Below are 18,714 nucleotides of genomic sequence, written 5' to 3' on the forward strand. Positions count from 1 at the left end.
ACCTCTTGCTCTGTAACTTCCATTTTCATGTCTGTTTGCAAGGGCACAATTCCTTCCATTATTGCTCTTTTCTTCCTCTCTGTATTTGCTTGAAAATTTTAGTGTCTCCCGTCCCTTCTTGGGGACATTTTTATGTTTTCTGGCAGTAGGATCCCACATATTTTTACACATAACTTACTGAAATCTACTTTTCTGAAGTCTAGTGTATGTGATCAGAACTCTAAGTTGCTTTTTCCCCTTCTTTGCTCATCATCACAAAGTTTAAATGTAACTTAAGTAATTCTAGGGTTGTAGCCCCCTTGCCCAACCGAATTCTTTTATAGATGCTGTGGGCCAGAGCAGTTAAGTGATTCATCTCAAATTGCTAGGACTATAAAATGAATTTCCTTTACAAGTTAATTGTCTCGAGAGAACTTCTTCACTCTCCTGACATTTCTAATTAGAAAGTGTCAGATCCTAGTACTAAGCTGCTCATTTACTCATCTTATTAAATTACTTTCTAATATATTTAAATAAGATTATTTTACTCACTGAGGAATGATAGATTAGCTTCCTCTACATGATAAATACCTTCGCCTTGAAGGCACATATTCTGGATATTCCAGGGAAAGTTTTGTCAGTGGTGGGCTTAGCAAGGAGCAAGACAGTCGTGGATAGCCCACTTGTACATATGTTACTTAATGAGGCTGGACCAACAAGTTAATACAGAGTTCAGTAGCAAAAGAAATCCAGGTATTAATCATGGGAAATTAGTTTATATCATCTATAGAACATTTTCTGAAAGTGTTCTTTGTTTCTTTGTCCTCTCCACAGGCCCCGCCTCCTTCGCCTTCATCCAAATGGCTACAGCTCTGGTTGTCCATTATTTGATCAACAATTAACCCCAGGGAACAGAATTCAGAATTTCCCAGGAAAGCATTATTAGCCTTCTTTCCTGCAGATATTGTGGTGCATCTTGGGAAGAGAAACTCAGATTAGCAGCCAGAAGGTAAGATGGAACGGGGGTGCCTAGTCAGTCTTGGGTAGGAGGCAAGGAGGTTGGCGGTTTATAACAATTACGCTTTACAGTCTTGAAAGGATCAAACACGTACACACCCAGTTAATTTGCCCCCGGGAGGCATGCGAGTGATTATCTTCCCTTAAGTAATTCTGTCAAATGTATCCATGTTTTCATTAACTGCTGAAATAATTTTTTGTATTCATTGTAGGGTTATACTCTACTTTTTTGTGTTAATAAGTATTTATCCTCTTACCTTACACTATTACAATCATTAACTGTGGTGTGTAAATGTACTAGTTATTACTGTCTAACTTTTGTTGGAAAAAAATCACAATAAGAGAATGACGGTGAAAAAAACATGACATGAAAAGCTTGCAGCCAGAGTTTCCTGCCAAGTAGCAGGGCACTGGATTCACGACATTTAGTTTCTGTGCCCGACAGCTATGTCCTGTGGCTTCACTGAAAGGGAATACTCATCAGCCCAGGGAACATAATGTTCTTGCGAAATCACATCTCAGAAGTGAAAAAAATGAGAAAGTAGATGGAAAATATCCAGGAGTTTCTTTCTTTCTCTCTTTTCTCCTTCCCTCTTTCCTTCCCTCCCTCCCTCCCTCCCTCCCTCCCTCCCTCCCTTCCTTAATGGAAAAATTTTCAGTGTATACCAGGAAGACATCAGATACAAGATCCAGGTAAGATATGGTGGCTTCTGCTCAGCGGTGCCCATTTGTAAAATTGCTTATCACACAGAAAAAAAAAGTACAAATGTAAGGACTAACTATAACCATAAGTAAAAGTGAAATTTAATGCTGCTATGTGATACCCAAAGGAAAAAAAGGGGTGGCAAATGCATGTCTACATGGCTCAGTTACTAAAAAAAAAGACTATAGCTGTCAAAGCACTTGAGAGATGAGGATAAGCAGTATCTTGAATATGATTTTTTTGTACACAATATTTTAAATGAAACAAAATCTGGGGAGAATGTAGCAATGCTGCCTTTTCACTATGCAGTATGGTAATGTGTCAGATTGGTTGTGTAGTTGAACAGCTTGAGGGAATGGCAGTATTTTAATAATATTACATGTTAACCTGGCCTTTATAAATAATCTGTTTACCTGCAAGATGTTATTAGTTTAAGTACCTGAAATGTAGCTTCAATAGAGAGATTTATCCCCTGTTGTTTATTATTTGTATTAGCAGGGTAGCATTTGTCTTTTCTAAGGAGAGGAATGCACTTAATTTTGGAGAGGGATGTCATGGAAGAATAAAAACAGTGTGACTGTAGAGTTGTCATGGTTGAATATAGAATCCAGTAATTATTTATCACTTCGTATTTTGTGACCATCGGAATTAAAAACAATCATTGACTCTGTTTCTTAATATTTGCAAATGCAAGGCACCAATAACGGAGCATCTGAGAAATATATATGCTACATGCGGTCCTACTTCTTTTCCCATCACTGTCTAAAGGCCATTTCACACGCAGTTACAGGGCCGTGGGTGTGCACCGAGATTCGGCAGCACAGGGAGGTGTCTGTGCGTGGCCCTAAGCTGCACTTATTTGTGCTTCTTGTACATGGTTCATTTGAAAATCTACGTGTTCTCACGCCATTTTAGTGTTTTCTTTTTCTGTCGAATAATTTGTCTATATGTGAACAATCTGGGCTGATTGATTTAAAAATGCTTCAGTCCGGACGTCACGGGGAAGCGGCTCAGCCCCTGCACCTCTCAGGAGCATTTCCTCTGAAACCGATGTAGGTCTTGTCCACTGCAATGAATTATGCATAACTGGAGGGTGATTTCTTGGCATGAAAAAGAGTGACATAGTCGATTAAAATTAAATATTGAGTAGGCTTTCTCCTAGAGACAGGGATTAAAGGAAGATGCTTCTCTTTCAAGAGAAGTGCAGAATGGAGGGCTTCGTTGCAGTGGCACAGAGGAACGTGGCTGTCGCAAGGCAGGGCCGGACACAGGGCGCCCGGCTCAGGCCTCCGTGGCTGGTTGGTTTCAGAGGGAAATAATGGATGGATCAGCATCTTCTGGTGGCTTTGCTGCCTTTTCACTCACCTCTTCTGGCCTTGGGCTGAGTGGGGCCTGCATTTAACCCACAGGCTGTCATTAGGGGCAATTCTGATGCAAATTCCAACAATAATGATATCAACCACCAAAGTTAGACTAAAACTCCCCTAAAAAGCCTCTCCTCCTCCCCGTTCGCTCCCCAAAGTGCAGTGAGCAGGCACAAGGAATGGCAAGGGCCTGGGAGAGAATAGGCAGGGATAACCAGGAGCCACGCTGATGGACAATTAGCCAACCGCAGAAAGTATCACCACCAAATGTAATGTTCATTTGTTGGTTTGTATCCATATTCATTTTTCTTCCCTCTTTTTAGTAACATATTGGAAGAGACCATATTAAACTATGGTCTTTACTTTTCAAAGCAAAATAAGCCCAACGCCAAAAAGGAGGTTATCAGTATATGCCACTTGCAAACTTGACCGTTCCAAATAGATCCAGTCTTTCCAAGATCCTGAATTAGAACCTCCTAGATCTTCCTTGTACTACTGTAGTTGACCCTCAGTCCTGAGACGTAGATCATTTCTGTTGCGGGGATGGACATGCACCTACCTGGGTGTTCATTTCTCAGCAAGGGAGGTTTTCTTCATATATAGGACTGCTGCCTCTGATGGCGTTCCAGTGCCCCCCCGAGGGCTTCTCGGCGTAAGAAAAGCAAACAAAAATGCGCTGTACAGGAAACATTTCACTCCACAGAGCAAAGCTGGGTACATGGCTCAAAGGGTCTCTGAAGGAAAGATTAACTGCCAGTCGTCACGAAACCCAAAGTCGTTTAAAGTAAGAGGTGCCACAAGCCAAAAGATAGAAGCTGTAAACACATACAATATTAATAAAGCAATTACAGTAAGTGCTATAACATTCTGCTTTGCAAATCTCTTGCCACTTCAAGAAACATCTGTCTCCGCCACTAGAAATTACTGTCTAAAAAACCAAACAAAACCAAACAAGCTGTGCTTTGTGTTTTAGCTTTTCATTCAGGATCCTGATCCGTCCGTCTGCTGCCAAAGCTTCAATACCAATTTCATAGTCTATTCCCTGGGTTGGATTTCCAACCAATGCAGTCGTTTGTGCTATAGTGAGTGGGGGAGCAATTAGTGGATTCACTACACTGTGCAAACTGCCTGAATCCAATCACACAAAATGTCTCAGGAGGGCGAGGAGGAAATTCAAGTGACCAGACGAATCCTTATTTAATAGAAACTGGCTTGAGCCTTAGCTTCTCCAGATCCTGAAATTTGTTGGTCCCTTATTGTTTAAAAAAAAAAAAATTCTCATGATCCATTCCAGGGCAAGTGTGAATGACTTTGTTTCTGTCAGTCAAATTCAGATTTGGCTGAGACATGTTTCCAGAAAACCTGGTTGCGTCCCTCCTTGAACAGGAATGGCACAAACTCTCTGAAAGCTTCATTGTCTCCAGTTGGGAATAAGGAGTTCAATTTTCTCTAGCTGTCTCAGGGGGTCAGACGGAAAACATCCGTGGAGACGCTGTGGACACTGTGGAGACCTAGAGCGATGGAAGGACTTCCTGCCTGGGTGAACTTGGGCCACGTTACCCTGCAGCAGCACCTGGCTTCTTAGAGAACAACTGAGAAGAGAGGGGGGCCCGCCTGCGAGTGACTGCTGAACTCTCACAGGCCTTCCATTAAAAAGGAACGGCAACAACATAACGTGACTCTGAAAAGAAAGGCTGAAGGTTTGCTTCAATTGCAAAGAAAACAATAAGGCAGTTAGGATTTCTTAATTGGAAGATTATAACAGAAGATAAAATTTTAAAAGTCCACTTGGGGTTGGAGGTCTGTGGGAACAATTACGTTAAACAACATTCACTCAAATATTTAAGTTAGAAACCCATAGAGTCTTCTTAGATTCCTTTTTCACACACCAAAAATGCCTGATTTAATTGGACACCAAAGCTCTCTTCTTGCTCTATGTCTCTTAAAATGGGCTTCCTCTTTTTATCCCACTGACTTTGTTCAGGCTAACTTTATGTATTGCCTAGAATACAGTGGCCTCCTAAATGATCTTTCTGCCTATGGTCTCCTTCTCCTTTAATCTGTTCTCTCCAAATTGGGAGCAGATGTCTCTCTAAAATTCACCTGATGTGTCACTTCCCACTTACATTCTCTGAGTGGACTTCCTTATCACCTACTGAAGAAAGGCCAAGCTCACAATGTGGCCTGCAAAGCCCTATGACACGTGGCTCTCTGCCTCATTTTTTGGCTCCATGTGTTACTGTTCCACACGTTGGCCATTGCTTCCACACTATTTGCAGTTCCTAGAAAATGACATTCTTTGGAGGCTGGCAGTACATTCTCTTCACTCCTGTCCACGAGGCCTATCACTCTGTATCTTCTTCTGTCTAGTTTATTAGACAACCTGGAATAGGGTTGGCTAGTCACTTCTCTTGCTACATTCTACTAGCTTTAGAGCGTCGTTCTTAATATATAAAAGACCCAGCCTTGTAGCATAGAACAGAGGCTCTGGAACCAAACAAACTTGGATTTAAGTACAAGCTTACATTCTTAGAAACCTGTTTTTCAATTCGTTGAGTAAGAATAGGAATGTGCACATTTTTAAGAATATTTTATTTTTTATGCTATTACAGTTGTCCTGATTTTCCCCCTTTGCCCTCCTACCCTTGGCCCACCCCCACTTCCACAGTCCGTCCTCACATGGTTGTCCATGTCCATGGGTCCTGCATATATGTTCTTTGTCTAATTCCTTCACCTTCTTTCAACCAGTCCCCGCTGAACCCCTCCCTGCCCATCTTTTCTGAGGATGGCAGGAGCACATATGAAATACCCAATGTACTACGTGGCTCATTGTAAGGGCTCAGTAAATGTTGGCCGCAGTATATTATATTGTAACTGCTTTGTTAACTGAATTGTCTTCTTCATCTCCTTTAAACGATCATTTCCTTGCAAAAAGGAATGATACATTTTTTATCTTGTTCATCTTTCTGGCCTTAGCACCTAGAGAAGTACCTGACACATACAAGTGTACGACAAAAACTTGCTCAAAGGATTACCGAACAAAATAATGAAAACAACTATGAATAATGAAATCTCTAAATCTCTGCCACTTGAGAATTTGTCCTATGGTAGGACTGGAAAGAACATTGACAGTGTCTGCAAATCTCAAGCGTATTTAAAACATCACTTGATTTGCTGCTGCTTGACCTTTTGTGTGCTGCTGACAAACTAGCATGGGTGCTAGCTGTGTGTCCTCTAGAAGGACAAATGTCTATCCACAGGAAATGGAGCCTATATGTATCGCATGGTCCAGTGTTGTCGTTCCTACTGTCTCCCCTGGTTTGAAGATTCGGTCCATGATACTAGATGGCGTTGCACTTTGACACGGAGGTGGAGCGTGGTGTGTGGAGCTGGAAGTAGAAAGTTGGAGATAACCAGCCAGTAAGAAGCCGGTTAGAGCAGTGCCTTGAAGTTCATGTGCATTGTCCTGCAGAGGATTTATTGAAGGAGTTAAACGGGGGTGTAACAGACCCATACGTCTGCTTGGGAGCATTTTATATGGGTGTGTGTGTGTACAGGACGCTTCCAAAGGGAGCAAGTCGGAAGACAAAACTTGATGTAGGAGGTGGTTGGATAACGAGCTGGGGGCGAAGGCCGAACTGAGCCGCCGCAGGGTCTGTGAGCAGCATAGTCACAGAAGGACTCGTCCTTAGGAGGGCCCCGTGCTTGGTTTCATGCTCTGTTGTTACCTTTTGAAACTTTTAACAATTTTTTAAAAAGGGACCTTGCATTTTCACCTACATGGTTTTGCAAAAATTTTAACTGGTCCTGGTGGATGTTGTAGGAGAGAAACCGTGAGAGGCGGACTTAGGAAGATAAGTGCTTTGCCTTCTGTGTGCCTTCAGTGCTCGGTGTCCTCCGGTTGACCCCTGCCCGGCAGAGTGAGCTGTGGGAGTCCAGGCAAGAGGAGTGGGGGAAACGTAAGAACTGTGTTCTAGTAACGCAAAGGGAGCATTAATATTTAGCCTTGCTCCTTCCATTAAGAAGTTTCGAGGTCTCATCCCGGCAACAGAAAGACAAGACTCCTTGAGAATGGAAACAATTACCCATGTTCTTTTTATCTTTCCCACATTAAAACATAAAACTTTATGCCCCAAATAGAGGTGAAGTGATGTAAGGAATGGGAAGCGCAACGCCAGCCTTCCAGCCTGAGGGACGGTGACCAGAAGGTATCAGAGAGGGGCTACGAGGGGAAGGTGGCCTCCTGGCAATGAGGTTCCCATGCTGGGTGACAGGTCACGTGCCCCATGGACCACACAGATGCGGTGATGACTGAGAGAGTCCCAGTTGCCATCGCTGGGCTGCTTCCAGGTGACTGGTGCTCGCTGGCTCCCCTCGCTCACGCCAAACAGAACTCCGAGCTCTGTGGCAGTATTTTTGACCTTGGAGGAGAAGAAAGTCGCAATCCCAACTGGGGTTGCATTTCCTGAAAGCCTTTTCGGATGAGTGCTTGGAGTCAAATTTAAGTTATTTGTTTTAAAGGTGCTATTTCTTTTACCTAAATACGAGATTGCAAATCCCTGCCTGCTACGCAGGCATAAACCGCTGTGTAGCACTAAGAAAATAAAAATACGGAGACAGTCTTCATCACAAGTAGTTCTTGCCTCCCTGAAAATCCCAGGAGATGGCACCTTCCACGGGGGCACTACGGGACAAACGATCAGGTGAGCGCTGCAGGTTTCTTTGAATCACTGTGGTACTGTAAACAATAATTCCTTCATTTTGCAGCTCTCATCACTTTGGAGTTGAAAAGATAGAAAACCATAATGTTATAATAGAGGTATTTTATTACTGAACTTTTGGGAGAGGTTGGGATAAAGTGACTGGGAATAGCGGGTATGGTCTGGCTGTGGGCTGAATTGCTTTCTTCAAAATACGTCACTGCTGTGAGACAAGACGGTGGAAAGAAATGTGGAGTTAGGACAACAATGGCAGATTTGTTTTCAGGTTTTTACTTCCTGGACACGGAAATATTTCATGTGGAGAGAAGCACAAAAATGACTGAGAACCGCCTAAGACTTAACGCATGTGAAGACTGAAGTATGGTGCATGTTGTCTTCCTTGAGATGCATTTTTCAGACATTCTGTGCACATGGAAGTCCAGATGTATAATTAGGGTGGATCGAGGAATGAGAGTGATGTGATTAAAATAGATTTGTTTTTTAATTCTTAAGAATTTGAATATACTGAATTAAAATAACTAGGTAGTATTTTTTATATCAGATCTAGTCTAATAAGACTGTTTAGAAACTAACAGTTAAACGAATGTTGGAATTAATATTTTTAAGTAAATCTTCTAAAACACTTTTGAAGTTATGCTTTTACTTATCATAAATATGTACATTTTTTCTAATGTCAGAAAATTCTTTCCCAGACTTGAATTATTGAAAAGTTGTTTTTCCCCCCAAGGAAGAGTAGCTTAAAATGGATTGGATGATTTCCAAGATTTCCAAAATAAAATTTTATCTGGCTCAAGTCTGTTATACATCATTTTCTAAGTTAAGGCAATTTAGAGAAAAATTGCCTTCTAAGTTAAGGCAATTTGAAAGGTTAGCGAGAAATGAATTTTAAAAATTAATTATTTCAAAAGCTAGTTACTATGTATTCAGTTCAACCACCAATTAAATTCACAGGTTTTTTTTCTTTTTTGGTAGAAATTAAAAAACAAATTCTAAAATTAATAGTGGAAAGAAATGTAGCTAGAATAGTAAAATTATCCCCAAAAGGAACAAATTTAGAAGACTCACACTACCTGATTTCAAGACTTACTAGAAAACGACAGTGATTAAAGCAATGTGGTGAGCATAGGCAATCTCATAGGAACAGGACACACACCGTCAGCTAATTTGCAGGCAGAGCCGTATAACGGTGCGCGGAGAGGCTGCTGGAGAACAGCTGATGTGAGCGAGGCTGTTGCAGGGGAAAAGATGGACGTTGACTCTCACCTCACACTATCTACAGAAATCCGTTCAAGGTGGACTGTCAACCTCAGCGTGGTCCGGAGCGAAAACCACACACTTCTGGAAGACAATGTAACATCTTCACATCCATGGGTTTGGGTGGATTTGGGGGGAATGGGGAACAAAAAAACCCACTAAATATAAAATGAAAATTAAAAATTGGATTATATCAGAATTAAACTTCTATTCATACAAAGACATGAAAAAGAAAGAAAATAAAAAGATAGAAAGTAAAGCCACAGACTAGGAGAAAATATTGGACAATATACATACTGACATAATTCATAGCCAGATTATATAAATAACTCTCTACAAATCAATAATAATAAGATAACCCAAATTTAAATGGGAAAATATCTTAGATAACTTTACAGAGGAAGATTCCTGAATGACCAGTAATTATGTGAGAAGGTGTTCAACATCAAGTCATCACGGAATTGCAGATTAAAACCAAAATGAGCCCTGGCTGGTGGCTGAGTTGGTTGGAACATTATCCAATATACCAAAAGCTTTTGGGTTTGATCCCGGTTAGGGCACACACCTCGGTTGTGGGTTCCATCACCAGTCAGGGTGTGTAAGTGAAGTAACCAATGTCTCTCTCCCCTTTGTCCTATGTAGATAGATATAGATACAGATATATACATACACACATATTTGTGTGTGTGTGTGTATATAATCTCAGGTGAGGATTTAGAGAAACGAGATTACACTACACAGGTATGAGAATGGCTACAATTTTAAAAGTAACCATACCTAGGATTGTTAAGGATGTGGAGCGACTGGTTCCGTAAATACTGACGGGAGGTGTAAAATCATTCAACCAACCACTCTGCTTGGTTGAATAGTGTCCCCACCCCGACATGTGGAACCTCACAATGTGACCTTATTGGGAATGAGTGTCTTTGCAGGTGTGTTCAAATTAAAATGAGGTCACGGTGGATTAAGATGGGCCCTAAATGCAGTGACAGATGTCCGTAGGAGGAGAGGGAAACTGAAACACACACACAGAGGAGGCCTATGGGGTGGAAGCCATGTGGAGATGGGGGCAGAGATTGCCATTTTGCTGCCACGGCCAGGCATTGGGAGCAACCGCAGCAACTGCAAGAGGCGAGGAAGGAGTCTCCGCTAGAGCCTTTGGCGGGAGCTCGGCCACCGTCGCATCTTGTCACCATATGGCTTGATTTCAGCAGCGCTGGCTGCCTGAACCCTGAGACATACAGTCGTTTTCATCCACCCAGTTTGTGGTCCTTTGTCTTCTCCGTCCTAGGAAACTAATAACGACCACTTCAGGAAACACAGTATCTCTTAACCTCAAACGGATACATACACCTGCTTGATGGGCAGCACATTCACTCCTAGGCACTGACCAGAAGAAACAGAATCGTATGTCAACAAAAGTACTTGTATAAGGATGTTCATAGCAGCTTCGGTTACACTCACCAAAATGGGTAACGGATCCAATGTCTAAGGAGGGAAGGAATAAAAAGGGGTATATTTATATAATCAAATGCTATTTAGCAACGCAAAAGAGTGAACCACTGATACCGTCCACAGCATGGAGGAGCATCAAAAACAAAACCAAAAGAGCAGAAGAAACCGGACACAGTGAGTATGAGTTTATTTATGTAAAAGTCAAGGTCAGGCGACATTTTGCTCAGGAAGTAAAGGTCAGGCGAGTGAGGGGCGGGGCAGATCTGAGAGGACCTGGGAGCTCTGCCAGGCGGAGGTTCTGGGCCCCACCGTGCTGGGGTTCACCTTAGTGTGTGCACATTTGTCGAAACTCACTGGGCTCTTTACCTAAGTACATACAATTATTAATAAAAACAAACCTTGGAGCATTTCTCCACATATAATGTTTATCTTCATTAAAAAAGAAAAGACAGTCCTAGTTTAATTTAATTTAAAATTTTATCCCTTTTCTGTTTTTGAAAATCACACTAGGTATCTGCTTTCTGAACTCTTAATTCTTAGCAAGGAGGTGATTGTCACATAATTTACTTTCGTTCTCTCACTTTTCCAGTCTATCTTAAATGTGGACAACCACATGCCTTATACTGTGTAAGAGTACACTTTGTATATGTTAGCAAAGCTTTGGGTCTCAATTTTCTCAGGTGGGAAGATTTTAATAACTCATCAGGGCATAATTTACTCTGTTGGCTATTTTGTGTAGGAAGGAATAGGTCACTTGCAAGAGCCAGTTGAGTGCAAAATAAAAAGACTAATACCTCGAACTAAGAGTGCACAGCTTTAAACAGCATTCAAAATGTTCTTGGATACTTTTTCAGATTGGGAGGAATATATAGAATTTAGCCTGTTGGAGAACAAAGAAAATACCAATTTCAGGTGGGCAGTACCCAGTTCCGATCTGTCAACTCCTTGGCAAGTATTATGTGTATGAAGGAGGACCTGAAGGGAAACACAGCCAGAGTGGGGGCAGGGAAAGGAGGCAGGGAGTCATCTGGAGGGACCTAAGGAATCCACTCCTTAACTACTTGTTTATGGTGCAGCGCCAGCGCCATCATGTGGTCATTGGTGGAACTTCAGATGAAGAAACCAGTTGTTTTCCCCGTTTGGTTAAAAAAATGGAATAATAAACCAAAGCCACCCAAAGGTCCTGAAAAACCCCAAGAACAATACCTCCCTCTCATTCTTTTTCGTATAAAAGCAGAAGGAATTCCTAACATCTTAATTACTAAAACCTGTGGACTAAATATTAGAGCGATGTTGTCAATTAGCCAAGTGCAGGAAGGATGGGGACGGCCTGCTCCAGGAGCCCAAGGGGAGCATCTGAGGTTTGTGGAAGCTGCCACCACGCCCCGCTCCTCACGCCGCGCTGTAATCGCACTGCCGCCTTGAAAGCCCGTGTTGGTCCTGTTATTTGGGTCACATGCCCATACCCTTTGTAAAACCTGGCTATAATTAATTGATTGGTTCGATTCAATAATCATTTATGGGAAACCTGCTGTACATCAGGCACTCTTATAAGTGACAGAGCTTAGAAACACTGAGGGGAGGACAGACCACGTTTCTCCTGTCATTAAGCTTATGTGTGGGAAGTGAGCCATCCAGGGAGAAAAAATGGTATGTATGACACATGGAAAACAAGCTATTTTTTACATTTTTGCCTGTCTATTTCTTTCATTATGTATCTCCCACCCATTTTGTCCATTCCCCACTTATTAGATTATAAACAGTTATTTTGAACTATTTCAAGTTAGTTTGAGATTTGAAATCTGCCTGACTTCCTCAAGGGTTTTGGGAAATTAACTTCCTTTTGCTCCGTTTTATTTATTGCTTAAGCCACAAAGTGGGAAGTTAGGATGAAACCTCTGACTTGGACTCTATTAATGTTTCACATGGCAGATCCCCCTCCCAGTCTCGGTCTTTCCTGGCTGCTTCACGGTCATGCAAATGATACATAGGAACAGTCTGAGGATTTTATAATCAGGTGAGAAGATTCCAGGCAGTTGGCATCAAACCTGTGTCCACACCAGCCTCTGGCCTCAGGGGTCACAGGCACCAGGAGAAAATGAAGCCTCGGCCCACAGGCAGGGAGCTGGCTCTCTTTCTCTCTGCACCAGCACCAGGGAGTCAGAGCAGGAAAGAGGGAGTCTTCTCACAGCCTAAAATTGAGAGAAAATGTGAATAATCTGACTGAACTCACAACCAAGCTAGAAAAGGATACGGTGTGTGTGAACAGAGTATGCATATTTGTTAAAATTACTGGACAAAGAAACCTGTCGTACAGTCTGCTCTGAAGGAGTTGAGGCTCTTTAGGAAACTGTGAGTGCATTTGGCTTTAGGGTCCACTCCCCAGGTCTTGTTCTCCCGTGCTCAGCCTTATAGTTACTGTTTAGAAAAAAAGTCATCTTCCCTACTAGAGAACTTTAGAAAATACTTCACTCCTGCTTGTGCGAAGTCACTATGGACTTCATGTCAAGGAAGAGGGCACAGGGAAGCCCAGACCCTCCCCTTCAGACTCAATGACAGCCCCCCGCGCCCCTCCCCCTGAATTAGCCGGCCCAGGGCCCCATATGCCTGTAAGAATGTCAGCTTCCGGGAAGATTCTGAAAAGAATCTTCCATTCAAATTTGCAGGGAGATTTTTATTAAACCAAAGGCAGAGATTATGTGTTATTTCATATAAAATATAATTATAAACTTTAGACTGTGGCAATCTTTTTTAGCTCCAGGTGTTTCAAATATTAAATACCAAACCCTCTTTATGCCTTTTATGAATTTAAAGGGAAAACATTTTCACAGTACTGCTTAAGTGGAAAAAAAACCATAATTTTTTTTAAAAACCCGAAGTAGAAACTTAAGGTCAACAATGGGAAATATCTTCTGCCTAAATCTTTCTTTTTTATTTTAAAGATCTTATTTACTTATTTTTTTGGATCAAAAAACTATGGTACACATACACAATGAAATTCCATGCAGCAGAAAGAAAGAAGGAGCTCCTACCTTTTGCAACAGCATGGATGGAACTGGAAAGCATTACGCTGAGTGAAATAAGTCAGGTGTTGAAGGACAAATACCATATGATCTCACCTTTAACAGGAAGCTAAACAACAAAACAAACAAGTAAGCAAAATATAACCAAAGACACTGAAATAGAGAACAGGCTGACAGTGACCAGAGGGGAGAGGGGAGGGAATTTCAGGGGAAATAGGGGAGGGATTTAGAGGAACATATATAAAGGATACCTGGACAACAACTGAGAAGGGTGGAAATGGGAGGGAAGGGGAAGTACAGGGGGTGGGATGGGATGGGAGTAATAGACAGAAAACTGTACTTGAAAAATAATTAGTTTAAAAATATTTTAGTTACTTATTTTTAGGGGACAGGAGGGGGAAAGAGAAACAGAAATGTGTAGTTGCCTCTCTCACACCCCCTGCTGGGGACCTGGCCCACCAGCGGCAACTACGCAATGCAGGCACATTCCCTAGACAAGGAGTTGAACTGGAGTACTTTGGTTTGCAGGCCGGTGCTCAATCCACTGAGCCAGACCAGCCAACTCATCGTTCTATATTAATCTGAGCGGGTTGCAGTTACTAAAACATGTATTTGATAAGAAAATTGAGGTATTAAAAAATTCTTTCATGTACCTGTTTTAAACACTTAAGGAGACATTAATCTGTATATGCTCATATATAGGATAGAACAGTTAATGTGTCATCAGAATTTTAAACAGATGTGATTAGTCACTAATAGGAAAAGTTCAGTAAAAGAACTGAGTGTTCGTTTAAAATACACATTAAACATATTTTTGCAGGCACTCAAAAGTCACCTAAAAGCATGTCTTGCAATTTTATTTTTGAGGTTTTTGCATGTAAGACACATAAACCAACTGTTTTCCTTTCTGAAAGAGAAGCTGTGTTGTTCTCATGTGAGCTTTGCCCTTCAGGGTGTTTGCTGCATCCTGAGACCATCACCAGCTGGACCCATGAAGCACCCTCACTGCTCCACGGCACAGGGTACACCGATGAGACTGCCTCTTCCTTTGGAAAAGGCCACTGTGAGAGCCAGTCTGGATTCACAGGCATGGATTTTTAAAGTAGCTGTGTCCAGCCAGCTTGGCAGTTTTGCTGCATCGATAGCTGATGAACATTCCACTGTAAACAGGCTTTTCTATTAAAAAGTGGTAAATGTTCTCATAGTCATATATCTTTGGAGAACCTATTGCTTCAAAATTTCCCTTGCTCTAACCCTAACCCAAATGTCCGAGCTGAGTCTGATGAAGATCATTAATAAGGTAAATAGCTGAAATAGAATCTTCAGGGATAAAGTGATTTTTCCCCTCCACTCATTTCTTACAACCCCTATATGTTACAATAATGGTCTGATTAACCAACTGTCACAAAGAAAGTAACACTGTTCTGTTCACAAGGCAACAGTATAGTATATCATGCCTTCAATATGCTATTGTTTTCTGAGCTTGGATCTGAAAATTGAAACATTAACTCCATAGCAATATGCATTATTGACTCATTCTCATGAAGAATAAAAAGACTTTTATTGTTAAATACTGAGAGTAGAAAGAGTTATTTGCAGACTATTACTTCAGCTCATTGTTTTAAAAGTCCCTCATCTGTGTCATTTAATAACAATGATTGCAACAATAAAAACAACAGCATAACTGTGGTCCTAGAAAACCCTGCAATCCAGATACAGTTTTCAATGTCTAATGTACACTAATTTATTTAACCCTTGCAACAGTGTTATGAAGAGGAAGGCAAGTCACGGAAGGGAGAAGTAACATGCAGAATCACACAGAGGGCATAGAGCAGGGGCCGCAAACACACGGCCTGAGGGTTGAGTCCAGCGTCCACCTTGTTTTATCTGGCCCGGCACCTTGTTTCTACCTGGTGGCAGTGCTGAGCTCCTTGCCCCTAGTTAAAGAGTAGTTACATTCATACAGTCCTAAAATTACATTCCGCCCTTTGAAGGTGGCCACAAGGCCAATATGGCCCCCAGTAAAAATGAGTTTGACACCCCTGGCATAGAGGCAAGACAGAGTTTTGTCAGACAGTCTTCCCCTGTATGCTAAACTCATCCTCTGGGCCATCTTTTATCCCCAGGCCTGAAATGTCCCTTCCACTGCAGACTGGGCTGCAGAGCATCTTTCCAGAATAACATACCACAGAGTCAAACTCAGCATGTTCCATGCACACTGAACGGAGAACCTGCCCCAGGTACCTGCTGCCTCCACCCTTAACTTTAAATCAATCGGGTAACCTACCTTCCCAGCTCTGATAAAGATGCCGTCATACCTGTCTCTTCTTTCCCAACCAGTGTCTGCTACACGATTGGTCACAACCCCTTCCCATACTCCACCTGTGAGATAGCGTTAGCCTCTCTCTCCTCTCCTAGTCCCACACTCTGTTCCCTCTTAGACACTGCTCATCCTTCCCCTGGCCTTTGGACATTTACCTTCCTTGCTCTTCCCATCTCTATTCTGAGATCCATCCTGCACACTGGTACCCAGTGCAACTTACTAAAACACTTCAAATTGTCCCTGCTAAGAAGACCCTGGTAGCTTGCTTGTATAAAAGGAATAGTAAACTCCAGGGTTTCCACTCCTGGCCATTTCTGTCATACTTTGTTTCAATCCTCATTGCCATTTTGTCTTTCTATCCTCGCCTATACCTTGTTTGTAAAATGTTATTTAATTTTTTGTCTGATCCATCATCTCAATACCAATCTACTGCTTCCAACTCACTAATTAGCGTTTCTCCCATGTTCCAGATGAGAGATCCACTGACCTGGCAAAGTCTTTTTCCTAATTTTCCACATCTCCCCCATTACCCTCATCCCCCTCACTGTTTCTTTGTTCAGGCGTGCTTGGGGAAGCTAGGATAGTAGTTTCCTGACTAGTGTTCCTACTCCCACATTCTCCTTCATTAAACCCCACTCAGCACCATCACTGTCAGGGTAACAATCTCAAAACACATAGTCTTTCCTTGTGAATTTCCTGTTCAACAATTAAAATAGTTCCTGTTTCCTATAGATCAAACTCCAAACAGGCTGCCATATGGCTTGACCACAGGGAGCCCCATTCAGGTTTTAGTCTCTGGGAGTCTTCAAACTCAGTTTGGCCTTCAGCGATATTTTGAAAACCAATAGCAGAAATGGTACTATGTCACAACCTCCCCTCCCCCCCCTCCCCACACAGATCCGCTCCACTGCCCAGACAAGGCCGTCACGTTCAGGCACACGGGGGAAGCATCGTACTGGGCATGTCCTCTGCACTGCGGGGCTCTTGAGGGTCTTTACCATTCTGTGTGTTATGATCCCCCAAAAGAGTCTCTATGGAAAAAGACGTGGCATTTTTATTTCCCTCTCAACCACTCTTCAGTGTTTCCCAAGACATTGCCGCTCTGCAACCTAGAGCTGAAGAATCCGGCTCCGCACACTCCCCATCCCGGGCCTGGGGTGGGCACCTGGCGCCCGAGCAGGAAGGCCTTCCCTGACCATCTTGGTTAAAGCTGCCCTCTCTCGCCTGGGCCAGTATTATTTTCTTCATAATATTTATCACAATCGGATGTGATGCTGATTGTTTTTTGTCACCTTTCTGTTGTTTTTCCCCTGAGATTAAGAATCCAAGGAAACTGGCATTCTGGCTGGTTTGTTACCCTCTTTCCACCTAGGATAGTTCCAGAGACATTTAAAACAGTTTTCTGTTTTGAAGGCATAGCCACCAAACGCCTTGCTTGTGCGGGTCTGTGTGTCTCTCAATCCACTGAACTGAATTTAGGCTTATGTTACAAGGCCGAAATTAGTTTCCTCATCTCTGATGTTTTCTCCAATGGCCCGACTCATCCCAAAGTCATAGATCTTATTCTACTGAACTTCTGTAATGTTAGTACTTGAATAACTCTATTCAGAACAGTTAATGATTGTTTTTTACATGGGAATACTATCCTAGTCCCCTAACTATGGTGTATTTGCCTTACAGCCAGGATGAGTGCCATCCTCTGGGTCTCTCTGAGGATGTAGCCAACAAGGCTTCTTAGGCAAGCAATCAATGTCTTTTACTTGATTGAGTAGATTTTCCCAGAGCACCATCTGGCAGGAGGCAGTGCCTTGCTCACATGTGGAGTGGCTGGGAGGGCCCCATCCTGCAGGAAGTATCTAACCTGTGCTGGGAAGGAGGTGGACAGCAGGTTTCTACAGAGGAGAATCTGAGGGTGTTGCATTTGGCTCTCCTGCATACACTGCCTTCTGACATTTACAGGTGTTTGCTAAGTCGGTGCCTATGTGGAACAGTAGTTCTGTGGAACAGGACAGGGGAAGTCTTCCTTCTGTCCTGCAGAAAAGGAACTGAGAGAGTGTGATTTGCCACCGAGGGAGGGGAACTGGATCTTTAAGGAGAGCAAAGGAAACAGTGCCTCTTTCAGCCTCCAGGTAGGTACCCCACACTCACCCAGCGATGTTGTTAGATGGATGGGGTATGCTGTTTAGGGAACAAGTTTCCTTATGAAATGATTGGTATGCAGTATTTTAAAGTGTTTCTACCTATATTATTTCATATACAATATAACGGGGAAAATATAGGAGACATAACTAATTGATCAAATAGTTCTGATGTCCAAGAGATTGCACAGATTAAACATAACACAGTGGAATCTGTTTGAGGGCACACACAACTCATTCTCACCTGCAAATTTTTTTCTTACTCCCAGGAGTAGTAGCTATGATGGAAGGAGTCAGGGCAACCTGGTGTAATGAAGAGGGAAGGGGAAAGGGGAGTTTGGGATTCAGGAATACAGTGCAATTCAAAAGTCTCCTTTCAGGTAAACATAGTCTTACATTCAGCAGAAACAAAAAAACTGCTCTGATGTCAGGGACCTTGAATTGAGATGATCCTTCCTTCCTGGAACAAATTAATGGCCATGTGCATTTTTATGTAAGTTACTTAAATGTTAATCCATCTTAAAAATCATTGCAGCAATTTCATTTCTGCCTCTTATTTAGAAGTGAGATGTTCTTTGCTGAGGCAGGTTAAAGTATGGGCCCTCTGTCGCAACGATGTGGATTAGGAACATCTGGAGAATTTGCCCTCGTTTTTTATCCACGGCGCGCTTGGAAGGCTCAGTGATTTATAACTTCTGTGCATTTTTACACACTGTCCAATTTCTTCAGTCGAATTT

General features: G+C 42.3%; 1 long non-coding RNA gene across 1 annotated transcript; it reads left to right on the plus strand.

Annotated features, from left to right (window-relative positions):
• Positions 1-1,642: 1,642 nt before the first annotated feature.
• Positions 1,643-17,953, plus strand: LOC118997995 (uncharacterized). Its single transcript, XR_005068786.1, has 3 exons — positions 1,643-1,689; positions 15,643-15,756; positions 17,799-17,953. It is a non-coding gene; the product is annotated as an uncharacterized LOC118997995 (long non-coding RNA).
• The last annotated feature ends 761 nt before the right edge of the window (positions 17,954-18,714 follow it).

This window comes from Sturnira hondurensis, unplaced genomic scaffold (assembly GCF_014824575.4).
Source record: "Sturnira hondurensis isolate 20B ecotype Veracruz unplaced genomic scaffold, ASM1482457v3 Scaffold0013559, whole genome shotgun sequence".
Classification (NCBI taxonomy): domain Eukaryota; kingdom Metazoa; phylum Chordata; class Mammalia; order Chiroptera; family Phyllostomidae; genus Sturnira; species Sturnira hondurensis.